The sequence below is a fragment of the Crassostrea angulata genome, chromosome 1, assembly GCF_025612915.1.
Source record: "Crassostrea angulata isolate pt1a10 chromosome 1, ASM2561291v2, whole genome shotgun sequence".
Lineage (NCBI taxonomy): Eukaryota > Metazoa > Mollusca > Bivalvia > Ostreida > Ostreidae > Magallana > Magallana angulata.
The window spans coordinates 4,025,772-4,049,782 of record NC_069111.1 but is presented as its reverse complement, the minus strand read 5'-3'; the positions used below and the strand labels follow the sequence as shown (position 1 = coordinate 4,049,782).

At 29.2% G+C, this 24,011-nt stretch overlaps 1 protein-coding gene across 1 annotated transcript in view; it reads right to left on the bottom strand.

The window, feature by feature from the left end:
• The window catches only part of LOC128159644 (homeobox protein Hox-A9-like), a 48,937-nt gene extending 31,837 nt beyond the window's left edge, over window positions 1-17,100 (bottom strand). Inside the window, exon 1 of the mRNA XM_052822807.1 lies at window positions 17,037-17,100. The gene's annotated coding sequence lies outside the window, so the exon portion shown is untranslated. The remainder of the gene's footprint in view (window positions 1-17,036) is intronic.
• Window positions 17,101-24,011: the final 6,911 nt, after the last annotated feature.

Genomic DNA, 24,011 nt, shown 5'->3' with positions numbered 1-24,011 from the left:
ATTCATTAGTAATATTTTAAAGATTCTATAATATGCCCAAACAAATGCATGTGTGCACACATGTTGTGAAAATGAAAAAATCAATAAAAAAGTAAGAATAGATTTACTATAATTAGCAGATTTTAATGGCACAGCTTGGCATATACTGTTTATTAAAGAAAATTGTCAAACCAATAAAAAAAGTTAAAAACATAGCTCGAAATTGATTTTATAGATATTCACATTTATTTCTTTGTTTCTTATTTGAATATTGAGAAGACTAGAAATTCACAACCCTTTGCCTTTTTTAATGAATAAAAGCCTATTTGATATACACACGTTACCTAGACACGTGTTCTATCTGCCCATAGGATAACTTATAAAACAATCCCTAAAATATAATGACAAATAGAATACATACTTTATAATCATAATTCTTATATTTTCAATTCAACATTTTATAAATCTTCATTTTTCCTACCGATGTTTAAAAAAATAAAATTGCACCATGCGTTATTTTCAACATGAACTTCAGTAATCTAAATATCAAAACGTTATCCTCTTCTTGTAGTTCTGTTTCTAGACAACTATTTTCGAAAAATATATTTTTAATAGAAATGTTACAATTATTCTATAAATCAAATCGATTACAATATAAACCATAAAACCCAATTAATACAAACTCTGAAAAAAATATTCGTCTAAAAATATCTGTAAGAAAGTGTGTAGAAAGAAATGATGTAAAAAAAAATCATCTATATGTTTTGATTAAAGAAAACCTGTATATTCTTCGTAAAATTTTAAACAAATCAACTTGAGATGACATCATACAATTGCATTAAATATTATATATTTTATTGTAGATAGTGTTATGCATTTGATTGATACAAATATAATTTTTTTGAATATTTCTATTTTCTAGGTCATTGTGAAATTCAAAAAACTTAAAAGAAAAATTGATTATGATTTAAGACTTTGTATTGATATGACTGCGTTTTATAATTTTATGGTTATATGTCTTTATAAATGGAGAGTTATCATAAGGATTTAGATAAACACATTCTAGATATATGATCAGATGTAAGAAGTAATTAGGAACTTTTAAGACCGATACAAAGAAATTTAAAATCTATATTGTTTTGTTCCCAAGTTAATTGTTACTTTGTGGTATATCTATTAAAAAATTTGTTTTTATTGTTTTCTTATAATGAACTAATTACTAGTATATATCATTACATGATAACGTTTTGGTAGAGTTTCGTTTTTTTAATCATAAATTTGGTTTCACTGTGTAAGGCTTAAAGCAAATGTTGAAAAAAATCTGCTAAAAATGTTGTTACTTTGATATTTAAAAAACCCAAAGAAATATCAATGTATTTACACAGAAAGTAATTAAAATCATCAATAAAAACGAAACCGTCAAGGTATTTTACCGATGTCATCATAGTTTGTTAATTTTTGAATAAAAAAAATAGCGGTAATCTTTCTGTTAATTTTAAAAGCATTCAGATAATTTGGAATTTTCAAATTTCATTCCTCTATTTTTAATTAATGAATTCCCTATGCATTTACACGTGATTTAGACATAAAACAAAGCAATGTAAAAGAATATTATGATTTTCAGTTCATGCGTCTACCAGTGCGAAGTTCATTGGAAACATGACGGTATTTAGGACTTCACATTCCTGATTCCGACGAGCGTAAAACGGCCGTGAAATTAGCAACCTCTTAACCCTAATTTTTATGATTTCTTTATTACCTGTCTAAATTAAAATTATCTGGACTCTTTTATGACAGAACAGTTCATCTTATAAAGTGTCTAAGTGTTCCTATAAATGCAGAAAAGTAATCAAAATTTCAACTAAAAATATAACTAAGTTATGATAACAATATGAATTAGATAAAGCATTTGCCAAAACAGATACCCGGGCCTTCCGAAAGAAAACAAAAGTTAAAAAGGAAATTAAAAGTTGAATTCATCAAAAACATTATTAAGATAACAATAATTTAAATGTATTGTTTTTTCTATCATTACTCTGTGATCATCTATTAATATAAAAACGATTATTTATTTGAAATTTATAACTTATCAATTCGGAAACATAAATTAGTTGTATCCAATTGTTTTTAAATTATTAATATCAAATACAAGCTGAGTGAAAAAAATCAAACAGAGTAGTTGTAAAGTAAATAAACTTTCTTTAAAGAATTTAGAATGTAATAAAAACAAAAGCTGACGTTCCTGTAAAAAAGTACTTGTTCATTTTTAAAGAGATTATTCTGTGAAGAACTGGTTACAGACATTTAAAAAAGATCTGTGAGTAATAGAAAATCAAACCTTGATGAGATATACATGCAACACACAAAAACAGTATATTGAAGCATAAAATCTTGGTCTGAGCTCAATAAATATATAGATATACCACAAAGTGTCAAAAGTAAAAACCATTGCATACCAGAAAAACATAAAACCAAGCCAATAATTCCTGCAATAAAACCATGCGGTCTTTGAAGATGTTTACATACTCCGGTTTTGACGAAGTTTATGGAATGAAACACAGGAATCGCTTACGTCTGCCACACAGAATGAAATTTACTTTACGAGCAAATTAAAATCTTTTGTTTGATACCGATTCCCGATAAGCCTTCTTTGATGTCAGAGGAAGTTAGCATCACTCGCTGACGGTTAAAGTTCCGATAGAAAAAAATTAAATCAAAGGGGTGATGTCTTCAAATTTTCTCCTCGTAAAAATCAATTAAGGTATCTATGACTATGATACCCAAACCACTTTATATTATGATTTCTAATTAACTATCAAGTGGTAAAACTATATTTGAACGTTATGGAAAAATATTGGCATTTTTGCCATTCATTGAAGCATTGCATGAATAAAAAAAGGCATTTTAAATGATTTTCAGATTCAAGTATATCACATCTTCTCTGTCTATGATAAAGACAAAATAATAATCGGACATAACAACACTGGCATTATTATAGCATTTTTCTACTCCTACTTTTACCCTTTTAAGTATGATTTTCATATCTTAAAATGTTCATTCTTACAATTTTTTTAAAGGGAAATTAGACCATATTAGACAATAAATGGCTATTTTTTTTAGTTAAGATTAATAAGAGTTGTCGAAGGTGTCAGGTTTCACAGAATGAGTGAAAAGAGAGACAATCAAATGATAATGTTAGATTGCTTACACAAAAGATTACTCAGTGTGGTGTTACCATGATACCATCTACATTTCTGATATTGTATATTGTACAATCCATACATTAAGTAGAATAATCAAATTATAATGTTTCAACGAATTTAAATCAATTAACTTATCAGTTCCAATAAACAAGAAATTATGTCTTTTTGATATAAAGTTCTGTTATGTCAAGTTAATCTGTTTTTCGTAAACATTCTCACAACACTCGGCTTGATCACTTAGTCCATTGAGAAGCCTTAGCAAGTCGAGAACAAATTAATCAATATATATTATAATAATAATTGCTTAAAGGTTTTTTTCTCAGAGACAAAGTTTGAAAATATTACCACTATTAACCATTCAGATAACTTTCATTTTTAAAGAGCGTTGGTACATCTTAACATTTAGAAACTTTTCTTAAAAAAAAAATAATTAATTTGACTTAAACTTCATACACTTTTCCCAAATAATGATGTAAAGGAGCTAGCGTAATAGTTTAAACATAAGCTTACGTTCTTACATTAGTCATGAGTTCGATACCCGCTCAGGATACATATTTCACTTTGGTAGAGTTTTGAAAAATATTGTACAATTTTTAATTTTACAGCGATTACCATAGTTTTAATATGATGTAATTTTAATTGACGTTGATATCTCAAGCAACATGTATCCTATCCCACCGTAAACGGATCGGTTTAAAGGTTGTTAAGTTCGAATCCCGTTCACAACTGACCGGCGTATACGTATAGCAAGGCCAGATAACAACGACTGGAGCAAGCAGCAACGTGCTTTATATGGCTTGAATCTTTTATCATTTGGAATTGAAAATACAGGTTTTGCAAGTTTCAAGGACTGCTTGTAGACTAATCACAGAGAGATTTGAACTTACCTCAAAAATCGTAGGCACGTTAACGATTACGTCAATTTTTTAAACAAAGAAACAAAACGTTAATGGAAAACTTTTGGACGTGACCCCGACTATATACTTATCTCTTTCAGTTCTCAGGACGTCAGGATATGATATCAATGACACCATTTAAAAGGATACCGTTTTCTTTAATGGAACAAAAAATCAATCATTTCAACATTTAGCGTATTTTATTTAAGAAGCAGCAGTTATGCGTGAACAAAGCGCTTCTGTGATATCAAATAAAGGTTAATTTCATATCTTCATACAAATAACTGTATGGGTATCTGTTTAAAAAGTTTGTTATTGTAAAAATTTCGAAGCAACATGTCAGATCGTAGATTGATGTTGGTAGATAGAAAAAAAACACAAACAAACAAAAACAAAAAACAAAACCAAAAACAAATAATAAAAAATCTAACAATAACAACAGCAAAAAACCCCCGGAAAATCCAATGACCATTTATCACAAAGCTGGGACAGACTCTACAAACAGTACAGTATAAATCCATGTGCAACCATCTTAACAACACTTGTAATTACATGTTTATATTATCCACTTCAGTTTAGATTTTTCATCCCTGCCCGCTCCTCTAAATATTCAGCCATGCAATTGGCTTTTTTTTTTAATTTTAATTTGAAAGAATAAGTTACGTAATTAAAAAAAAACAATTGGAGAAACTATATGCAAAAATAAAACAAAAATATGGTTCAACATATTCAGCATTGTATCATATTAATTTGTAAAGTGTTAGTTCCCACGCTTGCGCAGGGTTTCATCTAGTTTCAAAAAAAGAAAACTCTGTAAATACCTTAAATTACTATTAATCAGCCATCCATTAGAACATCTGTATAACGTATAATATAATTTAAAATATACTGTCGTTATCAATTTACATCTTGAATAGGTTAATTCTATTCATATATGAATATAATGTGCGTAAATCAGTCATTAGTATATGCATTCTGGACTCTTATTCTATTTGCTTCAGTAGAATATTCATTTTTTGTAATGAAATGAAAGTTCACTCATTCCTGTCCTCTTCGAATTATGATTGTATTAACTAAGACCAAGTAATTGTTATCTTCAATTTATTTTTTAAAATTAAAACTATTAATAATTCAACCAATGTATTTATTATTTAAATATGATTCATGTATAATTCAATATCTCATGAATTTTTTTTTAAAATAAAATAGAAGCTTAAAAGTTTGTAAATTATCTCTTACTGATTTTTTAAATCGAAGATGTTTGCTTGAATTCTCTTAGAAAATAATCTCATTAACGTATTTCATATACTATGAAAATGATATCTTCACCAACAATGAAAGTATCATAATAATCTAAACCCTTTTCATTCACTATACTTTTGATTAACCTACTATTTGGTTTCATATTTCAAAACTATTCTTGATTTCCTTTCATTATTTAAAAATATTACCTCAGAATCTTTTTAAACGTAGCTCTGAATTGGATTTCTTTATGTAGTCCACTCAAGTCGACTATTAATCATTTTCAATTATTTACAAAATGATATTTAATTCTTATACCGAGCCGAAAAACAATATAAAAAAATATTGAGATATCATCTGCAGGTAAAAGTAAGCATTGCCAAGTAAATCGTTGTTCTTCTTAATAAAATATGATAATTTTATCACAAAATGGTCTCTCCATCAGATTTCGTTATCAAAGCTATATATTCAAGGTAATATCCTAACCTTGGAATCATTTGAATAACACTTGACGTGGTTCAAAAGCTCTAAAATACAGGTGGTAAATACTTGTTATGTTTTGGCACTAATCTTCATAAGAAGTATACCCCATTTATAAATCACACCTTTGTTGGCAACTCTCAAAAAAAATAAAAATATTTTTTAACGGCATTTTACATCCAACAAAAAAAGGATTATTAATTAGAATAAAAATACTAGAATATATAAGAACTATCACTAATAACTCATATGTGAACGCAAAACATGTAAAATGGTATCAAAGATTTCAAAATGATTGTTAATTAAGTTCTAAGATTTAGTATGTTAATAATTATTTCAATGAATATTTACGATTTTTGTGAAAAATTCTTTTAGAAAATTGAATTGACAAATAACCTATGTAAACAAAAGGGTTGATTAAAAAAGAAATCAAGTTAATCTGAATATATTTTCCCCATTTGAAAATGCTTTGCGATATTGCCGATTTTTTGTCCCATAACTGGTAACTGGTTGTGAATGTTGTTTAAAATACTCTAACAATCGCATATTAATGATGTCAGTAAGCACCAATATTATACAACATTACGTACAATATGACATACCGGTAATATCATGTAAGATATGTTAAGTAAACAGTGTGAACATCAACTTCATTAGATCGAATTGATGATGCACTTTTAGACTAGCATCATTCATAATTTGTATATCAGGTATTCCTGAACAGAAATTAAAAATCCAAACATTTGTTTGCTTTTGTAAACAATATACGTAAGTTAACTTAGTTTTTATAATCTAGAATGCTTAATTTTGAGAGTGCTAAAACTCTTATGATTGATATGACTTTTATAACTTTAAATCAATGCAGGCCAAAAGACGGATTAGTATTATCATCACTGGTAATATATTAAAATGTGAGGCTTCGGTACATGGACTGATTAAGGTGGTTTGGGACACTTTTATATTGTGACGTACTTCCTGTCGAAGTAAACATTGAGATCAAGAATAATTTTATAAATGTTTTCTTTTACAAAATTGGTATATACCTAACAGCGTAGCGCAATAGATCAGAGCGTTAACTATGAATCTGTAAGTCATTAAGTGGGATCCCGCTAAGGCTTTTATAATTTTACCTCACCAAAAATTTTTCTAGGATATATTTTTGGTCATATATTGTAAAACTTGAAAATATGAAACCATTGAAAGCATGGAAGGAGTGCCATTACTTACATACTCTAGTCCTAACCTCTCCTGCTGAGTTTTTACTGTGATGAAGTATCTTCAAACATGTTGTCTCACAACTGAAGCCTCATATTTCAATATCTTAGCAATGCTGATGATACTAATTCGCCTGTTGTATTGGTAGGCTTTGAAAGTATCTATACCTTCTTATAATCTTTTTCATTAGCATTTTTTAGAAATGTATTTTATTAGTGACCTATTGGTTTATATGTTATTGTTCACCAAAGGTTACATATGTGCATTTATATCATGTAATACACGTAAAAATGTATCAATCTTTTCCTATCATGATTGAATCGTCCAACAATTAATTTCACAGAACCATTTCTTTCCAAGAATGTTGCACATAATTAACATAGGAATATGTTAATATTCTAGGAATATTTATATGAATAACAGAACCTCCGAAGTTTATAAAAAGCACGATTTATTTTTTACTTTAATGGAATTATTATAAAAACATACGAACACCAGACAAAACAAAAAATAGCTTTAAAAACACGGGAAAGTACGTCTTGGAACCAAATACGATGTGTTGTATTAAGTGGCGCTGATGACATCAATTTACTATATACAGTATATATATAGTCTTTATATATTTCTGTAGTCTTTAGCAAATTTAACTAAAACTTTAGAACTAAAAATGATGTTCCATCATTTTATCAAACAGCAAATAAGAGGTATCATACAATTCTGGTAATGTTTAAATTTATCCGCTTCATACAATTGTATATGTGTCAAATTAACCATTTCCTATTAAACTGAGGTTAGCTTGAATATTTAAAACACTTGTTTCTACAGTATAAATGTTAGTTTCCAAATGAGAAGAAACGTGTGAAAAATGAAGAAAAATCTACTAATACCAAAGACTATGTTTTATTGAAGAAACAAACACATAAAACAACTATTAAAACAAAAACGTACCATTAAGCCTATTTTCAAAAAATAAAAATGATGTATATAATTATATATATATATATATATATATATATATATATATATATATATATATATATATATATATATATATATATATAATTTATAAGAAACGGAATTTAACAAAACGAAACCTGATATTTTTGTTCACTCTTTCAATTGACACTGAGGCTTTCTACAGTACAAAACAAAGTATAACGACTCATTGGAAATTCTTTCTTGTGACCAATCCAAAAGTTTTACCTCTGGAAAAATACTACAAGTGATATATAAATGTTGTTTCTTTTCCTTATTCATTTGCATCACCAATGGTATTACCCTAATTAATAGTAATATTTACCATCTGTTGATTGATTTATCACAATATTCCATATGAATCAAATATGACATTTTCACCCTCTTGGATTTCAATCTTTTATGTATTTGATAATGATTTAATGAAACTTTATCTGTATTCTCGTACTTAATTTCAGATTCTTTCATTATCATTTGTTCACATTTGCGATTTTTGTAAATCACTATTTCCTGTTAATAGGAATCTGTAAACAAATTTACATTTACATCTGCAAAAATACTTTTCTATAACGAAAGAGAAAGCAAAATGATTTGGCTTTTTATAATTTTGTTTTTCACACAGCAAATTTTCAAATAACAATATTAGCGAGCGCCGCGAGCGTAGCGAGCTCCATAGACAACGTGTACGAACGGAGGAAATTCGAGTTGAAATCTGCAAATTGTTCATAGAATTTTTTGTGGGCCCACGTGAAAAAGTTCTACATATCCCAATATTCATTAGCGGTGTATAGCAACATGGTGGAACAGAAAGCATTTCTAAGGAAAATTCTTTCCTCTTAATTATATACATCTTTTTCATTTAACAAATAAAAAATCCTTTAAAAAGACTTTTAAGTTTTAAACACATAAGGAAGGAGTCTTTTCTGGGTTTTGACTTGTCAAATGTAAATTTGATTAATTGTTTAGAAAATCAAGATGAAAGGAAATTAAAACAGTATATTTTTCTTTCTTTTTTACTATCATAGAACTTGGCATAGAAAAAATAATCAATGTTTAGAATCTACCAGGGACTTTATTTTTGGCGTAATATTGGCGTAGGAAATGTTACGCAATTCAGAATTGCTGCAGATTAATGAGCCTGTTTTAGCATTTTAAAAACAATAACATAAATGTTGGATTTTTTTATTTACTAATGTGAACTAATGATATGATACTTGGGTTAAGAATATGTTTTTAAAATATGACTTGCCTATCAAATTACATTTTTACAAGCTTTTTAAAGCGCTCATTCTATACATTGATTTTTGTGAAAAATTCACTAAAATCAGTTTTTCTCTCTTATTGAATTGTCAATATATACATGTAAGCTTTTCTGTCAATTTATATCTTTATATAAAGTCTTAGAAAGTCTTTATAATACATACAAATCAGAAATATTTTATTATTGGAAGCATAGAATAATAATCAAAAAGTCTTCAAACTTTATCTAAATTAGAGGAAATGCGGGCTAAGCAATATCAATTTTAGTATAAATATTCATATCCATTTAGTAGTATAAGCTGAGAGACATTTTGATATTCTATCATTTCATCGAAAAATAGAATCTTCAAATTTTAAACAAATGTCTACAGAACTACAAAGAGCTACACTTATTTTTATCATCCTTTACGTTGAGGAAAAAGGCAGTGACCTTGACCTGACCTTTATGTGAAAACAAAAAGGTCAAATTTGATTAAACTGATAGAATCATTTGGTAATATGATCCGTTTGACTGTGTCAAAATTTCATGAATTTCTTATTATACGAAGTATGTTTGATAACGAGAAGACTCCTTCCTTAAAAGTAAACACCGCATATGCTTACGTAAAAAACTGTACCTATCTGGACCTTTGCTGACATATGACGTCATTTCCTTCCCCGAATTTATCCGACAATTAAAGAGAAATGTTGAGCGCAAAAGACAGTTAAGGATGACGTTTACTCAGAATGAAAAAAAATTCCACTGATGATAATGACAAACCATCTACTGTGTGTTATAGACCTTACATAGTAGTGTTATTCTTCACTTTCAAAAAAGTAGGTCAATGACCTACTTTTTGAGTTAATGTCCATTGAATATTTTTTGAAAATTTAAGAAAAATCCTTAAAAATATTACACTATGATTGAGAGTTTCTTAATTGTGAAAATAATACAAATTGCTTAACTCTTTAACAAATGAAATACAGTATATGAATGGTAGTGACATTAAATGGATACAAAGCATTAAGTTTTCATTCACAATTTTTATAGATATTCTAGTCCGAATTTCCTCTATCAGTTTTCAAATTACTTCCCATTTTTGATTCAATGTAACAAAAAACTGAATGATGATAATGCTAAAACATTTATAGTATTAAACTAAGTATATTGACCTTTTTCTGTTGGCATAAAATGTATATGAGGTCAATGATCAAAATTTTGAGATATGGTGTCTTTTATCATTTTTAAGCATTTTTCAATATTTTTGTAGTGTGTGCCATACGATTATCTAAACGAAAAAGCAAGATAAAACCAACAGAAAATATGCAAAATTATGTTGACTAACAGATAAAATCTTTACTTTAAATATTATAGTACTACCAAGATTATTTCAGTGGAAAACAAAATCTGAAAAATTAAGCCCGAATTTCCTCTGTTTTGCTAAAAGTCAAAATTTGTCAGAGCCTTATTCCATAATTTGGTAAACATATCAATTCTTATGTCAATAATAATTCATTTCATAAATGCTTTTTGTATTTAAAACAAATTTTACTCGTGAAATTTAACTACTTAACAATCCGGATTTGAGAACTCAAATCCTGAGTAAACAACGTCCTTAAGTATGACGTCACAATTAAGAGGTGGATCAAGCATCTGTACTGGGTGTAACGTTTAGTAGGTATTCAGTATCAGTGTTGGCTAAGTAAATACACATGCAAGTCCCATGCTTAATTTACTATCATATTGATCCAATTGTAATATGCATACGTTAGACAGGTGACAACAATTATATTAACAAAATTAACAAAATGAAAAACAAAATTGATGATATACAGAAGAAAATAATTCAAACTCAAATAACAAAAACGAACAAAATGAAAAATAACACAGACAAGCAATTTATTGTTTACTGATTTTAATGATCATTATTAAAAAGTAAAGGAGTGAAAAAACATGATTGTATGTGCATTAAAAAAAATTAATCGGCTTTGTATTTATCAAAATATTATTAAAAGTATATTAGTCCTGAGCGGGACAATTAGAATAAATGTTTGATAACTTCAGGTTCCTTGCGGTGGTAAAAGTTTTCGAGACAAAGCCAAAGTTTTTAGGATGGGGCAAGTCTACGGGTTGCATTTGACAATGATGAGAGATGTTTAGTTCCTTCTGCGCTTGTTCCAACGGTCACACTGTAAAACATTATACAGTTGTTGACTGGGGTAAAGGGCAACAGTTGATCTGTGGGACCGGCTCGCAAACTGTTGCCCAAGGCTGAAGGCCGCGGGCAACAGTTTTCGAGCCGGTCCCACAGATCAACTGTTGCCCTTTACCCCAGTCAACAACTGTTTTGTTATACCCCTTCTAATCAATAACACGTTTTCGCGGAATGTGACGTCACCGGTCAACAGTCTTTTTTAACAGTTCCAATTTAACAGTTACAGTCGAACTGTCAAAATACTGGAGTTTTTTCGTAAAGAGTAATATAGTTACTGTTTTACAGGGGTATAACAAACTATAATATTACCGTTATACCGAGCGCGGAGAGGATTAATGCTAAAACGCATATATAAGAAAATCAGTGAAAAATGAAGAGTTCAATCAGGGGTACTATAGGCTAAAAAAATTTCTTCCAACTCTCGGCGCCGCCATATTGGCCGCCATTTTGTGTTTTAAAAGGTTAGTTCGACCATTGATTGACTGACACTTATCAATGTTTATTGCCCCTAAACTCGGTTAAAAACTTTCCAGTGTTTTATTTGAAGATATAATTCAAGTTAAAAGAAATTGAAGTGAAAACCAAGTTTTAAATAGTGCTCCAATCAAGAAACACGACTTGTTCTAAGTATCTCTAGATGGAATATAATAACATATACATCAAGAAAATCATCTTTTAGATACTGAATAAAGTATTCAATTTTATTACTTGTAGTCAACATATAATTAAATTGATAACCAATGAAAGAAAAAATATTTTATTTTCGGAATCGTAACTCTATTAGGATTTTTACGAAGACAAAACTTGTACGTTTTACATATGAAACATGACGTCATAATGCAGACTGAGCACGCAACAATTAGGTTAGCTTGGCTAATGATTTCAGTAGGCAACCAGGCGGATCCTAACTTGTGCGTTTCAAATAAATTCAATAAGTTCTACAAAAACAAACTGCACTTTGTAATATCAGTTGAATATCTTTTCAGGTTTAAACTTATAAGTGATGATGTCCAGATGAAATAATCCCTTATTAGTTGTTTTAACTGCTAAGTTTTGCAAGATATAGCATAAAACTTTTCTCTAAATGTAATGGAAAAAAGTTTACGATTACCATTTTATAAAACATATATTCTTATGTCAAAATATCTTTTTTTTCACTCGGCGAACATTTGTTTCTTGATCAGGTCAAGTAAGATACTAGTACTTCAAATCAATCAAATCTGCATGTGCCATAAACACTGTGTCGGATAATTATGCCAGTGCCAAGGTGGCATTTGTGCACCCGCTTAGGATGCAGTTAGATGGAAAAATCCATATATACCGAATGATAGACCATTGTCTACAGAGTATATAACCAATTTTGTTTTTAGTGTGTTTCACCTGACAAGTGAGATATTTACCTTTTAAAATTAATATCCCATCGGAAAATGATCATTCACATAGAAGAATTGATTCTTCTGCAAGAAATATTGACAATCCTATAGGATTTTAAAAAAGTCCTATAGGAATTATATTTCCTGTAGGAGAATGGTATTTCCTGTAGGAATTTGATTCAGACATGTAGTTTTCCTATAGGATATTAAGTTTTCCTATCGGATTTTATCAAATCCTATCGGAATTGAAATTCCTATAGGAAGTTCTTGTATTCCGATAGGAAATTTCAAATTACCTATAAGAATATTGTTTTTCCTATGGGAAAAATTATTTTTCTATAGGAATTTATTTTTTAAGTTAAATATCTCACCTGACAGGTGATATACGATAACAAAGGTGGCTGTTAACTCGTTAAGCAATGGTCTATCATATGGCATATTTGATTTTTTCGATATATGCAGCTTAAACGGATGCAACACTCAACGTCGGATATCAGGGTGTAAAACCATCTGACTTCGGCGGGACTATTGGACTTAAGATTCTTATCGCACTTTATAGATTTCCTAAATTGTGTGGTATTTTTAAAACTATTTATGAATATGTTAAAAAGGTCTTGTAGAGTATAATCTTATGCTGTTGTAGTTTGTTCAGAAGTTTTGTCTGTTCAAAATAACCAGAAAACCATTTCAAGTCAGTAATGAAATCATAAAAAAAGGTCTTTTCTAACGTCGATGCCCATGATTTTATGGAATGATTTCTGACCCTTAATAACCAAGTAGACATTTGATTATAGTTGGACATACCATTAAAGTTGAAAACTATTATAACATTATCTTCATCGTGTAACATTGATGTAATGAGTACAGTTTATAATCGTTTTTGTCAACAAACTTTGGATCTGTTAAGAATGATTATTGATTCAGATTGAAAGAGATTTTTTGGATAAATCAATCTCGGAAAGTCAACCAGACACATGTCCGATGTCTCAGCTTATCTTATAGAGCATACATAGTCAAGAGATTGAGGATTAGTGCTACCGTCCAGAAGAAGTTACAACCATTTTAACAAGACCTTGAACTTTCAGTACGATGTAACGATCTTAGACTATTCCTTGCGTCAAAACAAGTTAAAAAGACACTGGTTTCAAGCGAAATATACACTGATTGCGTAGTCTTCGCTCAAAAGCCAGACAAAATCTTCTTGATTTCAAAGAGCCATGGCTGAGTGGCCTACAATGAAATAGACAGGCTAACGTCACAATTCCGTTTGACTCAATAACCTAAAGTCCAAGCTCTTGTTAAAATGGTTCTAAACTCTAAGCCCTTCGGGCGCGGTGAAGAAGCAATAATATAATTCTGAATTGTAGGAAAATAAATAAAATTTAATGGATAATGGTTTCTTTTGTCATTCATCTTGCAGAATATAATTTATCAAGTTTTAAAACTTGAGTAATATATGTATGTAAAGGCGAAGATGAAATCTACAAACACTACCTTTAAACATTACAAACATTTTTTACGAACTTTGGAGTGATCAAAATAATGATCATTTTTTAACTTAATACTCAGACAATTTACTGAATGAAAAGTAAATCTGTTTTCAAACTAAAATATATTCCTTTTTAAATGCATTATGTTCAGTATTGATTTTTTCCTCAAAACCTCCCAAACTTTTGCAATGATATCTATATCTTTGTTGATATGATTAAAAAATGTCTCATCCATCCTTCTTGGGGGAGATAATGTACATTTTTATCGCTAAGAAGCTTTTTTCATACGCTTTTCTTTGGCATTCATAGTCTGGATAGTTTAAAAAAAAACCTTAGCTTTCAATACATCATCATGAACTTAATATGTATTTGACTATTCTATTCTGAACTTAAAATGCAGAACGTGTTCGAGCCGGACTATTGCCCAAAACGTTCTTGTCACCGTTACTACGTACACCTAGGTTGTGACCAGAAAGAAATTTTATTTCTTTGGACTTTGAACGTTGAATTTAAACAGACTACATGTCCATAACATTCGTTACATCCATTTATCAATCAATTATCCTCAGAGATATTTTGTTAAAATTGTTTTACTAACAATAATGTAATGGCAAATTTATTGCAATTTTGTATATATTTGCTACCGTTAACTTAGTTGAAAGTTAAAAAAAATGGTATGATATAACCCGAAACGTAGCTTTTTGCTATTGGAATATGAAACATTAAAATTATATCGAGCATAAAACTCAAGTTTGTTCAAGAATACATTATTTGTAAATAAATATATATTGTATGTTGACAAATAAAATACGTGTGAGGTTATGCAAGTAATCAACCCAAAATACGCGTAGGTCCTGTAAACTTAATAAGTGGCACATAAAAAGTTTATGCTTTACTGCATAATAAATAGAAAAGAAAGAAATCAGCAAAAATAATTTGCTTTTCGGTCACTCGTGATTTCATTCAAATGATAAATTTTACCGAGGTAAACAATCAAGTTTCAAACTTTGTATAAATAGGTATTATTTATTGAAAAACACAAGCATGAACCCGATTTTTCATAAAAACAATGAGTATGCTTATTTTAACAATTATATATATATATTCTACACTCTAACAACTTCAATTTAGACTAGTTAGTGCAGACAATACGAAAATTAATTACTCTTTAATGCTGTAATGCTATGTATGTGTCAAAGACTCTAATCTTTTTACTTGCCTTTTTGGTTTGATGGTAAACTCATTGTTCATTGTGTTCGGCAGTATTACAAACTTGTGAGTGTATGTGTGTCTGTCTGTGTGTATGTCCTTCCTGTCGTCTTATTGCAAAGAAGGAACCATGATGTTTTTACATAAAAATCAAAGAAGCCAGGTGCGGCGTTTCATCCTACTATCAAAGTATTTCATCAGAAGGAAGGAGGTTGTAGCTTTGTTTTTTCCCACACCTTTCACAAACGGAAACGAGTTATCTTTAATGAAATACATATATATTTTTCATTCTGTTACCCCATGATACCAATGCATGCGACTGCCTCATTCATTATAGCGATAAAAATGGATACTGACTTTAAGATGATATAAACAAGTTCATTTCCAGAGAGATATTCATTACAATTCCCTTATTTATTTATGTTTTTTTAAATTTGTTATTAGAAGAATAACAATAATAAATCTAACTTTTCGTTTTCCAAAATAAATAATGAAATTGTTCAAATACGGGTAATATTATGCATTGCATTTACAAAAACTGTTTTTATCTAATTTTGCTTTTATTTTTATTCATTGAAAAATAAAAAAAAACGTATCGTAGAAAAATCGGTGAATTGATAAAAGTTTTCAGTAAAATGTTTAAACATATTTAAATTGAAGTTCTAAAAAAATGTAGTCAATATATACATCATCACTTCCTAGCTGTATACCTGCTCACACAGGGTTTTTTTTTTTGGATTACAATAAAATAGTATCTACCAGAACATGATTCGACACGCACTGTACTGATGAATCCCATCAACCCAGTGGAACAAATTAAGTCTTATTCTTTTGTAGCTAATAAAAGCACAAGTTTAAGCTTGATAAAATATTTGAGCAGAGATAATGGGAAATTTATCCAGATGCAAGTCTCATAGGAGAGAATATATATGCCATAAAAATGTGTAATCAGGGGAACATATATCTAAAATCGTCCAAACACCCACAGTGCCAAGAAAAACAGAATACGAATATCAATGGTGGCCGGGCGGAATTGGCGATATGATATACGTCTCACACGAGCTAGCAGTTATCTATATACCAAGCTATCCACAGTGAAGAGTCTTCAAGAATAATGAAATAGACGTGCATGCGTATATCTTCCTCTTACTTGCAAATATATGTTACAGTGTTACTAGTATTTAGGAAAAAGAATGCAAAAAAAAATCTTTATATAATTAATAAATCATACAGGAAACTCAATTTTTAAATTATAAATTTCTGAGTAAAAAAAATCAACTATTAAATTATCAATTCTGTATACAAATATTAATTGAAAATGAAGCTTGTACATCTTGCAATTAAATATGAAATTGAAAATATACAATTAATAACTTTAACAATAAAAGTTTTAAAACAAAATATATATTAAGTTTACTATAATATGCACTTATTGATTCCCGATTACCCAAAAGATTATAATTTACATTACCTTTTTTTACTTAAATTTTTTAAAATGATAAATTAGTTATAGACTTACTTTTGGTAAATGTGCGTCACACTCAAGGGTTTCTCAAGAGAGTCCGTCCGAATGTCCCTTGGGTGGTCGCTGCTTACTAAGATTTACGGGGATAAAGTTAAAAGGAAATAAACCTTTCACATAAATATTTCAGTCGAGTCTCATTTTATTGGTAGTAAAAAATAAAAAAAAATATATATATTCAACTGAATGCTCTTCAAAAAAATTGTTTTTATTAAACTTCTAAAGATTTCATGCTTTTTGTCTAATTTTTTGCGATTTACGATTCTGGTTTATAACATATGAAAGGGTTGACATCGGATGTGATGGATGATCAGAGAGCCATATACTAAACACGTAATCTATAGGAACAAAACGAAAAATGATTCATTATTATTATCAATTTTTTATTTATTTCATGTTTTATCATAATCATTAAAAAACGAATAAGGAAAATATAATATATAATTAATAATATCACACATTTTATTCATAAACATATTTTATTATTTCCATTTTAAAAACAGATGCATTGCTGCAAATATTATTTAAAAATATGGTATGATTTTCTTTCTTAAAGCGGATTGAGTATTAGTTTCTTTTCCATTAGAAAGAAGCGCAAAATGAACATTCATGAACAATATTTTCACCAAACTGATATTAGTGTAATGATAAAAGACAGAGAAAGACAGAGATAACAATAACGGTGCTTATTGTTTGTTGGAAATTGCAGCTCTCTTTGCAATGATCTTATTTTGCAAACTAAACTTATGGCCAAATTGCAATGTTTATATAAATATGAATATAAAAGGATGAACGTTTTTTTGTTATATTTGAACCAGAGGATCTATTTGATAAGAATTGGTATCGAAAAAGATACTTTATTTACTTATCATTTAACTTGCCGATGGCTTTGACATAAATGTGAAACTTCGTAGTAACTATGCTCTTATAAAGTTAAGTCAGAAATGTGTCATGACTTTAAGCTCAAAGTAGGGTAAATGAAAAAAAAAAGTTTATGATTTCATTTGATACCGTCATAAATTCTAATGCATTCTTAACATTTCTCTTCAGAAGTAAAAAAAGTTTCTGAGAACAATAAAGGGTTTTGAAAAAAAAAAAATTCTAAAAGAAATAAAAGTTTCTGGGGAAAATGGTTTACATAGAAATATGTACAACAAATACATGGACGCCTATGCTGGTTCCGTATATTTCAAAAGTCACTTCGTATACCTATAGTCTCACCAAGAAAAAAATAATTATGTTGTAAAAGTATATTCCCATGTTTCAATTGTTAAAAATACTTTTAAATCATTCACTGGGGAGAAAATAGTTTTTATTGCTTTAAAGCAATTTAAGTAATATGTCTGAGCCTTATGTGTTCTTTGTATTGATGACCCAAATGACCTATAATAGATCTATATCGTTAGAATGTTTTTAGAAAAAAGCGAAATTGGGTTAACAATATCACTAGAAAGAGTATTTCATTAAATGGTAATAATATATTCGATTCACCTAGATATTTGATTCATTGTATGGCATTTCATATTTAATTGATATTGCTGCAATACAAATTTCTGTTATTGGGACACCATAACCTTAACCAGTAATTAAAATTTTGACAAAAATTTTGCTCGTCATGGATATACTTCAAGAAAGAGGCTGTATTATTAGTGTCAATTAAATCCTATTTAAACGTAACATTACACATTTCGCCTTGGTGGAGTACGGTGAAGACGTTTATATGGGGGTTTTATGACTCGTTGATGACTGCCGATTGCTTCAGCCAGCGTCAGTTGGCTTTGTAAAGATAGGAACCACTGATAATATTTATGTCGGGTAGATCGACGCCACACAAGTTGAGGGACCATCCCAGGAAAAGCTTAATCCAGCAAACTATCGCAAACATAGTTCCAACCAAAACAATCTAGCGTTCATTGAAACGCATCTCGAAATCTAAATTGTGTTATTGAATTTGAAGCGTGCTATTTTATGTGCAGTCCTTGGTTTGACGTTTAATTGATGCCTGACCATTCATTTCAGAGTCGACGCAAATTTAATTTGTTAATGAAGTCGACAATTACATAAATGAAAGTATTATCAAACTTATCCGTAACTTTGTACTCATCCAGTCGTAGTTTGTTGATGTATTCAGTATTTCTCAGACGTCGCCACCCTCTCTATTAAACTGCTTTATGATATCAGCAACACTGTGCCAAATTCCAGCGCAGGGTTTCATTTAATCTTAAATTAACCGATAATATAGTTATCGTGGCACTTATCATTAACTTGTAACAAATAAGACCCATATAGCAGAGTTCATGAATTTTTACGTCATAATTGTTTTATATTTTTATATCAAATCTCATATCCAACTTCATTATCCGTAACATATGAGATTTTTCACATAAAATGAAGCAGAAAAGCCCTAAAACACCGAGGAACACAATATGAATGCGCTATAAACTGTGTATAATTAAAGAAATTTTTAATGGGCATTTTTGATATTTTTCTTGCAGCAACTCTTTAGATATCTGAGGTATTAGATGCTTGGAGTTCTAAGAAACCAACACGGTACTTGGGTACTGGAAAAGGAAAACGATTTATTATTGGGACATAACAATGAAGTACCAAATGGATTTCAAAATATCGTTACAGAGGTATGTACAGACGTGTATTTAAAAAGCAATTTAAATTTTTTGATTAATATTGTAATTTAAAAGCTATAACATGGTAATTTACTGAAACCTAATTAAGAAAAAGCATCAAAATGTAATTTCGTAAACGTGCAATCAAAATAACTGGGGCAGTACACACACTTCTTGGTTTTCTCGAAGACAGTTTCCCATCTGTGATTAGTTTTGTTGTATGAAATATACATGGTTTGGACGCTTCTATACAGGGCAGGGATAATAACTGCCAGAAGTTGTGTATAGTCATGTTTCTTTCTTTGACATATCTAGTTTCTTTGGCCGTAGACACAAACAACTTCCACATCGTCTTTGAAGGATGGAACTATTCTGAACGAAAGAGAACACTGGGTTATTGTCTTTCTTAATGGCCAGAAGATGCTATCTATTCGTTGATTTTGGCATTAATATGTCTTAAATATGTGATCATAAAATACAGAGAATGCATTGTATGAAGTAAAAAGCATTGATGCCATCACGAATCCACAAAACGTGTGTTGATGGTGGGATTAAATCTGATTATTTGGTCCCCCAAAGAATACCCCACTCATACTCCGACAAAGGGATCAGACTACGTATTGTCCCTAGACCTTTCACATCAGTCATCTGTCGCCAGGTCACGTGTCCCATATCTATTAATAGATTTGCTTTCAACGTCACCTAAGGTGATGCTAATTATCACGCTGTTCAAATACCTATGATAGACTCTAATGACTGCTCTTAAATGTAGGTATAACTAACGTGCCAACAAGGACAATAGCATTTTGGTAAATGAACCAATCTATTGGTCCCAAAGCCAGATATAAGACGACAAAAGTCACTCATTTCTTCGCTAATTACAATAACGTGATTTTATGGTTAATCCACAGTCGTAAATTCAAACACATGGATATACCCTAGGAATTTGCGTTTTGTTTTTTGGTAATCAGTTGCGTTTGCTGTTTGTTTTATTCAATATATGTTGTTAATATTCGTGTAATATGTTTATTTTGCTATGAACAGAAGAAACGGGACTACTTTACTAAACGGTTTTATAAACTTATTCTGATACAAGTTTATTGGGCCTAACTCAGTTTAATGATCTTGCTAGAGAAAAAATAACGTTGATTTACGAATATTCATACGACAATATAATATGCAAATCAAGCAAATGAAACATTAATCTAAACTGTATTATTTTTTAAGATACTGAAAAAAATATTTGCACCGTAAAATAATACATATCAAAAGACATACTCTGTAGGTTTAGTATATAAACTCTATAAGTTTAGTATATAATAGAGCCACTGACTAAGAGTTATATCTCTATATCCTGATTTTTATATTCATTACTACTCTGAATTTTTACCTCATAAAAAGCAAACAAAAAGTCTTGTTTTTGCTTCTGAATAACAATATCAAAGGATATATTTTGCACATTATTATAATGAAAAAAGAATGAACGATATTGTTTACGATAGAGATTTTTACAGAAAGAAGTATCGTATTTTTTATGTTTTCAAAATTAATTAATGCTCTAAGTATTCGCTATTTAAATTCTAATGATCAGTATAATTATCAAGAAGAACAAAGTTCTGTTTGTAAATTACAAATTCAAAATTTCAAATGGAAAAATGTTTTGCATGTACATTTGTTTTTTTTAAAGAAAATATAAGCGCTTTTTGGTAAAATAGAATTGTTAACAGCTAAAAGAAAATAACATTCTTAAGGTCGATCCCTTATTACAAATGCTCCATTTATAAAGATACGTTTAAACATATTAAACATATTAATTTTTTTTATAAACAATTAAGATTTAGACCATTGCTTTTTAAGTCGACCCCTTTGCATTCTTTACTGAAAACCTGTTTAATGTTGAATGTGTAATGTTAATGTTGAATGTGTAATTTTTCTTTAATTTTTCTAGGAACTCATTCATTAGATACAAAAATAGGCAGGACATACCAAATATTCATTTTGTTTGGCTTATAATGTGTTTTTCTCAGAAGAAATGTGTTAAGATTGGATCAAGTAAACAAATGATTGAATGAGTCTAGAATGTGAAAATTATTAGAGCTTCATGTAAGTTACACCTTTTTCAGCCATTTTCCTCTTTTCCATTAATATCATTTCTCCTTTTCTTCTACATTCTAATATACATTCTAATATATGCTCAAATGTCTTAAAAGGAAGGAAAAACGACTTTTTTAATCATATACTTTAAAACTGACACGATTCTAATCTTTTTACTTTTAACATTGGATTTGTTCTCTTCGTAATCATCAGAAAATATATTCTTGTACAGGATTGGTAATTAGTATTTTTTAAAAATTCTTTTAATTTTTGAATTAAGATAAATAATACATTTAATGAATATACGTAAGCACGTTGTTTTTAAACACGTTTGTCATTTTCAAGAGGCTGAATGTTCAATAATTAGTCAATTAATGGCTTTTAGATTATCAGATTATTGATATTACGTTAAAATTTAGTTTTTTTATATTTAATTTTTTGTGCCGGTAAGTTTTACGAGAGACCTAATTCGTATGAGAATTAATTTAGTGTAAATTGGAACACAAAACCACTTAGAAGTGGTATAAATTTAAAATACGTACGACTTTAGAAACAACAAAACACTTTATTTTACTACTGCAAAGAAATATCTTTCTGATGTGACAACAAAAAATTAGAAAAAAAATTCCCACAATCTCACCGCAGCTTTGTTTATTCTAAATTATGACAAATAAAATAAAAACTTAAAAGAAATTAAAAATTTAATATCTAAAAAATAGATGCGATGAAACATTAAGAGATATAAGTAAAACACATTAGAGCGGAATGCGAAAAGATATTCAATACAAAAAGACAAATCAATGTACTCTAATTTCTCTTAAACACTAATTTGATATACATATAAAACATCATAAATAAAATATAGAAACAATATCAAAATGGTACATCAAAATTTGAATTTATTGGTATCTTGCTCTTACGTTCCACATCGTGTTGATAAACACTTACGGAAAAACAAAACCATTGAAACAGGTTACAAAGAAGAATAAAGCCTTAATTTTAACATCTGATGGGTTTGATAAAGCATAAAAGCTATATATTCACGTTCATATGAACTATGGTCGGTTTAATAAAAACCAAAATAAATTACATAAGAAAAGAATCTGTTAGCATTTGTTGAACAGCAAAATAGGGTTTTGTAATAGAATTGGGTTAAAATGTGTGGGTTTTTTTATGTTGTATATCCACCTTAGACAAAATGTTTCTTATATTTTTAGAACCTTTTATCGCTTTATTAATTTTTTTGCACATTTTTACATAAAAACTATTATTTTAGTTAAAAGTCACAATGCTGTACAAATAAATAATAAATCAAAACAAAAAAGATCATAAAAAGATCATAAGTTAATTCTTATGATTGTGTGTGTGTCAAACAGAAAATTTTTGGATTGTGCTTTAATTTTGAAAAGTTTATATGTAATTCTAAAAAATCTCAATCTAGTTTTTTAAAGTGATGATATAAACTTTTTTCTTTAGAATTGCAATCGACAAAGACTTTAAACACATTCAAAAAGTCTTTTAGTAATATCCAAACTGGGTTTAGAACTAGCTAGGTGGCTGTCTTCATAAATTGATTTTCACATCCATTCATTCTAGATAATTATGAAGTATCTGATAGTTTCTAACTTTTATAACGATTAACCCGCAAGAAGTTATCGCAAGAAGTAAAACAGACCACAAGAAAGAGTGAAATTTGAATTAATTGTTTAAACAGTTAGATTACTACAAACACTGAAAGTAATGGAAAAAGCAAAATAATTCAATCAATTACTTATCAACTGTTTATCTAAAAATATACACCAATTAATGATAATTTTAGTAGTTTCACTTATGAGACCAATAAAGCAACTGATATCATATAGCTACAGAGCTTGGTTCGGAGTGATGGAGGTAGCTTCAGATTGGCACTGTGGGTGTGAGATGGGATACCATTTAACATAATTTTCCACACATTCTTTTCCTCTCTGCCTCTCAAAGCAAAGTTAGCTGCTGTTCATGTGATACCGACATCTGCATACTCTATAAGGTCTGCTCGCGTAACTAAGTCGGTCCCAATATAATCTCCATCATGTGGCACTTCATTCAACGTCGACCTAAATTACCACCACTGCAAGAGAATCAACGTGGCGGGTCCTGTCATAAAACAACTCGGGCTCGGGATTTATGCCCTCGATTAAAACAAAATATCATTTCCAAGGAGTAAATATCATATATGTTTAATAACCAGTAATTTTCACAAGCCACACTCATTGGT